A 7,388-nucleotide genomic window follows, 5' to 3' on the forward strand; every position below is an offset into this window, starting at 1 on the left:
TGGCTGATAGAGGACAATAAAGTCCTCTCTTTTCGTGAGAAGGCCACGGACAGCCTTAACTTATAGACAACATCTGTGATGTGGTGGGGCAGATGCCCTGATGGGCAGCCCTCCCAGCTCTCCTGATGGTGTGTTTCAGGTATACAGCCTCTTCTGTGCCTCTAGAATTTATCTGGCAATCTTTGTGCTATCACATTCCTTGTCAGTGATAATAAAACCTGTCTTGCCTATAGAGGATTTCCTAATGAAGCATGGAAGGCAATACAAGCAAAGCTTCTGTGCTCTGATGCACCTTCAATAAATCACACTCATAAAAGGCAAGGAGGTAGCTTGATTTAAAAGTAGAGAATTAAGGTCTTTTATTCTGCTGCCACTAATTCAGCAATTCCATGTGCATGCAAAGGCCCCATGATGCTTCAAGCTGTTAATTTAATGCTGCCATTTAATGAGTAATGTAGTAGTATTGTACAAAACAGTGTAAATTTTGCTGCAGTGTCAGGCAAATTGCTACAGGCTGATATGGTTTATACGTACCAGACTTCATGAAATTATTTTTTCTCCGATCCTTAAACTTGATATATTTATGTATACATAATTATTTCCCTTATTTTGCTTTTTGTGACTTTTACAGAGGGGCTTTTTGTGTTGTTTTCCTCACTCCAACCTACTGCATGGAAATACCTCAAAATAAGCTATAAATATGAAGGTAGCTGCATAATGCTCCTCCTGATGTCTTATGTATGGAGGCAAAGGTCTTAAAATTCCTGGCAGGATTTATAAAATGAAAGGAATGCCATTTCTAACGATGGCATTCCTATCTTTCAGTGAAATTGAAAGAATTTTCTAAAATTGATGGAGTTTTCTGCACAGTGCAAGCAAAGCATGGCGTGGGGAAGCTGCAATCATTTTTCCTTCTGTCAATTCCACAGCACTCTCCTCAGAGAGATGTGCAGGGGTGTTTTTTCTTTAGTCTTTTATGTCCTTTGAAAGTGAAGAGGCACAATTACTAATTGTACTGAAATGTGTGGAAAAGATTTGAAACCCAGCAATTTATTTTTATTAAAAAAAACAACTTTAAGTCCCAAATGAGTAGAATAAGATTGGTTCTGAGGGGACATTGTTGTTGGAGGTACTTCTTACAAGTGCATTTTGGATACTAAAACTTCCATCCTTACATTTTTCCTGAAAGACAAATAATAATGGAGTATTTTTGTATATGCTATGTATCTTCCATTATTACACAAACTCTTGCCCCAGGAAACCCGTACAGAACTGCAATGCAATTTTAGCTGAAACAGAGAACCTGTGAGTAAAAATCTTGGGATTTGGCCCGCAGTCTAAAAGAAACTTTGCAGTTCTAAAAGAAACCTTGCAGTTCTGTGCAATTCACCTGAGGGAAATGTTTATGAGAACACAGCTTACCTTTGGGTATCTTGGCAGCATTTAGCTGCTAGGTTGACTCGGACTGGCTGCAAAATTGCTCTTTTTGGAGCTTAGGAAAGGACAGAGGGATTTAGAGGACAAATGGGTAGAACAGGCTGCTTTGTATCAGCTTCAGCATTTTTATATGCTGCCCACTGGGGAGAAGAGCAATGGCTGTCATCTCTGCTTTTGACAACTTTTCCCTGAAATAAAATGACTAGAAGTCACCAGTGAGCTGCAGAATAGCCCAGTCCTAACACTTATCCTGCTGGCTTTATTTTATCCACATGGTTTTTCTGGGCTCTTGTTCTTCCTGGCAGGTAAGGGCAGCCAGTTTTTCAAGAGGGGAATTTTCCCCTACAATGATTTAGGCCTTAGGAATCATGCTTTTACTCAGTCTACTCATCAGAACAAGTGCTTATAGGAGCTACTTCGAGGGGTAATCCTCACTGCCTGCTGGGATGCCAGGTCCTAGGAAAAAATGTAAAAGATCCAGAGGAGAGATTTCAAGTACTTCAATTTATTTCAAGACTTCCAAGCTGCTAGGGAAGGAAAAGAAAGCACATTGTCTGAACATGTTTTGAAGTTTATTTTTTTCTGACTTGAGGCGTAACATTTTTTCTGTCTAACAACAGTGAGACACATAAGAGGTTTGAGTCTCTCTTGCTGATGTTGGCAAGTTCATCCTTCAAAAGGTTAGCTTTTCTCTTAGCCTGGGCAACCTTTTGACTGTGTGCCACATCATTAACACCTCCTGATGTGCAAAACTTGAAGCACTTTCTTTAACAAAAACGAACCTGTATTCCAGCAATGCCCTAATATGTAACTGGCTGCAGTTAGTGATATTTATAGCTAAGTTTGAGAACTCTGGGATTAGTCTCATACCTTTTCTGTAAGAAACAGATGAGAAATTTTAGTAATTAAACAAAACTTGTTTAATCCCATTTGATCTAGTACCATCTACCCCTCACCTCTGAGCTTGTGTAAGAACATGCACACATAAATACATACATATTTTGCTCATTTATTTAGATCTAATGTTAATTTTTTGTGAACTTATCTCTTGTAGAGGGGTATTGTAGTTCTGATAACACTTTATGTAATTGAAGGCTGTTCCATGAGAAACTGCCAGCTGAATAACCTTAAACCGCAATGGGAATAAATAGAGTAACTAATATTTGCTGAACTTCTGGGGTTTGTGAAATATTCTTATACATAAATTTAGCAATTGGGTTTCTGTGAATAAAAGTGGGTTTTAAAATTATCTATTATTATTTTGATGTGCATTGTAATTTTTTTACTTGGATTGAGGTGCTCTGCCAGTTTGTAGTTGAGTATACTGCGAGAAATTCTGCAAGCAAATTTATTTTTTTCTCTTACCTATTTGTGATTTATGTTTGATTTTTAAACAGATCTTTATACCTGAAGCTATTCACTTCAGAGGTAACTACTGATATTACATGGATACAATAGCTTTATTCTCTTTCCTCACTTTCTGTTAGTTTACATGAAAAAGGTATTTACATTACCGGTAGGCCATGTCTAAAAAAAAATTCTTCCATGTTTTGAAGCATGGTAATTGGGACAGCAAACTTTTATTTGGCTTCCAAGCACTTTGGACACGTGGTGAATCTTACTCTACTGTTCACACTAAGGCCTTGTACAATAAAACCTTGGGTTTGATTGCTCTTTGGCACTTGTGAACAAAGATAAATTAATAGGAAGTGTGTCAGATTAGGGGAGAGGCTTCTTCTGACTCCCAGACTGCTGGTCAGCTGGACGTTTCTTGGCTTTCTGTCTCCTGGAAGGGCAAGACAAACTCTATCTGTTGCATCCTATTTAAAGTAGCCAAGGCAATGGGGAGCACATTTTGTTACGAAATCCTGGTAAACTCTGGCTGGAAGAAAAAAATTATCAAAAATTCATGATTCAATGCAATAACTGCCACTAATTATTTTTTAATATTAAATAACATATAGCCTTTTGCAGGGAGCTACAAAATGCTTAAAAGTACCCTTATAGATGGAAATTTTTGGGGCATCTTTCTTGGATAGCAGAAAGACTGCTGAAAGAGCAGTACAACTATTCTATAAAACTCAGGTCAGTAGTTACTATACATCAAAATGTCACATTGCCTTGGAATAGAATATTAAGGAAAAGATTGCATGCTGATACCTTCGAGTGATTGAAGGTGGAATACATGATAAAAGTTAATATAAAAGAAGATGCCCTTAGTTTATTCTTGTGGAAACAGGTAAGAAATGTGAAATCAGAACAGAGATGATGAAGCTATATTTTGTCTAGTTCTTGTAGAAGTGCAGTCCCTGTCTCAAGAAATTCTCACAGGATATCTGTTATGATCAACGTGCTCTGCTTTTATGGTAGAAAGGTTTGATTTTGTTTTTTTGGTTTTTTTTTTTTCATTCTGAGAAATAAAGCTGTTCATCTCTATTTTTCCTCAGGAGCTGTTAGATTACTATTTTAATACAAACATATGTTTATGCACACAGTGATAGAAGTGTAAGAACAGTTCATATGTGTTCCTCAAAGGGTTGAGGATTTAATGCCTGTTTACATTGCTTTGTGGCAGTCCTGGTGGAACAACACAAAGCTGGAAACCAGGATGAGACAGAGATTCCCTGCCAGCTTAGAATGGAAATTGCTGCATGAGAGGCTACCTCCTGGCAGAGATAGCTAATATTCTGATGGGTCCTTAAGTGTTATTAAAATGAGAATTTCACAACAATAATTGCCAACATTATGCTGCTGGTTGGTCTGAGTTACATGACATGAATGTAAGCAAAACTTTTTCATAGAAACAGCTATAAGACACTCTGAAAAACCTTTTTCTTAATTAGGCTGCAAAACTCAGTTCCAGTTAGAATAATTTTCAATCATCAAAAGAAGAAGCAGGAAACATATTTGAATGCCAAAATTTAGGAGTGTAGTAATAGATTCTTCAGTAAAGAGATTGCTGAATATCAACTGCACTAACTGTGTCCATGACAATCATCTGCACTGCTGATCATTAACTTCACAATGAGCAACAGTGCTGATTTATTTAATGAACCTGCAGGTAATTGTTGTTTCCTTTGCTAATTACGTCAGGGAAATGAGACCTGTTAGCACTGAAATGGCTTGAAATACTTCAGCAAATCTTTCTGAAGGGTAAAACGCCTGGCTAATTTTCTCCTACTTTCTGTTCTGTGATAAAGTTTTTGTTATTCTCTTGTTGGTTGAATTAGTGAGAATTCTCTTCTTCATCCCTTAAATAGTGAATCTTGGACATAATGTATGTTTTAGTATTTGGGGAAACACCTCCACATAATTAGCACATAGTGCTTCTAAAAACTGGAACATTTCTACTGTTTATGAGGTAAAATTGGAAAACATTTAAAGTCAGTCTGAAATGCTGAAATAGTTGAAGCTGCTACTTTCTAAAGCTCTGCCTAGTGCAGTACAGCTCTGTTGTTCCTGCAGGTCTGTGGTGAGACCTGCAGGGCTTCTCTTTCACCCCAGAGCTCTGCACATGGAAATAAGAGGTTGCAGCTCTTCTTGGTTTACACAGATTGTGGGTTGTCATAACAGATGGGAATACTCTGGCCACTCAACCTTAATTTTCTGTGAAGAAAGGAATTTTCTGCATAGAAACTGTAATCTCTGGCTGTACCTGAGTACCTAATAGTAAGCTTCTAAACAAGCTGCTTCTGTCTGGTAGAGAGTCTGTGAGACAGCAACAGATCTGGTGTTTATGCTTGCAGTTAGAAAAGCACAGATTTTATTCAACTCCACTTTCCAAAAGCTGAGTATTTCTATGTTCTTGCCTGTTTTATCTAATATTAAAAATTGGATTTCCTCTCAGGGCCCCTTGTACTTCACTTACTACAGCACCAATGAGGAGACTACCAATTTGTACCTCATTGTTCTTAAGACATAACTTACTAGGTAGGATATGCTCTTCTGTTCTAGTGGTTATACCAAATTTGATTAGGTCAAAGAGAAATCATCTAATTGCCAGGGGGCAGGAATGACTGTGAGCTGAAATGTTTAGACTATGTGGGGTATCAGTTTCAGTTCCTGCTATTGCAAATACTTGATTCAATAGATTGCTGACTATTCACTTTACATTGGCGCTTAATTCTTCCTATCCGAGTAATCAGAATTGAGAGTCATGCACCAGTAGCTTAATTCCCTTCTAAAAACAGCTCACAGATAGTACACTTTATGCAGAGGGTCTTTTTAAGCAAATGCCAGCCTATTCCGGCTAGATGATCAGAAGGGAAAAAGGTCTGCCCAAAATTAGATCTTGTCATAATATGAATTTGTTAACTTTACAAAGATGAGGAAATTTACAAGTAAAGGGTAGAAATAGAAGAATCAGAGTGTGTGCAAGAAGGGAGGTAAAATCAATAGAATAAATTTCTAGAAGGTGTCCATCCGTATCAAGACAAATGGCAGGATCCAACTTTCTGAGGAAGAATATCATGATAAAGTCTATATTCTCTAATATCATGGTACCACAGCTCCAGATCAGAGAGGAGAGTAGAAGCCCTCTACTCAAGGCAGAGTTTAATTACAGGAAGAAATTTACCACGTAATGAGAGCTTATCTTGGAAAAGGATCGCTGACCACAAAAGTCTTAGTAAACTGCTGCTGGTATTATAACTGAAACAAAATAATCTTCTTTTCCACTTTAGTGATGGTGCTGATGTGAAAGAATAGAACAATCTTGATGTTCACTCAAAATTTATAATGATTTTCAGTTGAATGAAAATTCAATCTCTTAGTCTTTAGTCTTATTTTTGTCCCCTTCTCTCTGTCCACACCCTGAACAAACAATTATTTTAATTGAGTTGTTGGCTTTCAGAGCTCCTACTGCTAACCCAAGGCAGGGCTCAGTCACTATTCTCACCTTGCCTTGGTCTAAAAATGCTACATTTTCCTAACGATTTTCTTAAGGACTAAAATATATCTGTAAGTTTTAAAGATCCATATTTTTTTAAAAAAAACCCTTGTGTCTGGATTAAATTGAACTATTTTTAAACTTGTTATGTAATTGCAGCAAAATTTTAATAAAATATTTGAATAAGCATAAAACTATGGAATTAAAAATTGAAGAAATGTCTGTACATCTAAATTAAAGAGCATGAGAATGGAAGAACTAATTTCAAGGCATCCAGGATCTAATGAGCATCGGATTCTGATGTGAATATTAACAATTCAGCAATACCTGTGGAGATGCATAAATGTACATTAGACTTGCAATTGAAAATTCTTGATCTGCATTAGAAATAAATATTTTCTTTTTTGCAAAAGTGATACATAGAAAACGATGCCTATTTTTAAGCAGACCATTATTAATTCAGTCAATACTGTCTCTGAGATTCCTTGGATTGTGATTTCAACACCTTAAAGTCTTAGAATGTAAAATGCTGTCTTTTACACAGACTATATTATAGTATTATTCAGCTAGTTCATATTTAAGTTGGGTTTTTGTCCCCATTTTCATGACAGAGCTCTTAAAAAGCATTTTTGCATCCTGCTGTGACAGCCTGAAAGCATTTCCTTCCCTGTTCCTCTTCTCTTATGTCTATTCTCATGTAGAATATTACCGTAACTGTTCATCTCCTTATAAGAAAGAGCCTGGCCAACATTGAGATGGTCACTTCACTCAAGGAGAGCAAGTAAGTTCTTTTTCCTATGCTACCCATTCAGAAATAGAGAGCTATACCAATTAAAGACATTCCAGTATGAATTTCTTGTCATTTTTCACAAACTTTCAATTTCATGTGGGAATTATAGACTAATATAATTTCTGTACTCTGTACCTTCTCCATGTGCCTCAAGATTTTAGAGGAGAGGTGGAAAGGTACAAAAAGAGCAGAAAATAAATCCCTGTGTGGTGAATTTCTAGGCTTCTGCCTTAAGCAGGACAATTTTTTGCTTATCATCACTGATAATGCCCC

Source organism: Melospiza georgiana, chromosome 2 (assembly GCF_028018845.1).
Source record: "Melospiza georgiana isolate bMelGeo1 chromosome 2, bMelGeo1.pri, whole genome shotgun sequence".
Classification (NCBI taxonomy): Eukaryota; Metazoa; Chordata; class Aves; order Passeriformes; family Passerellidae; genus Melospiza; species Melospiza georgiana.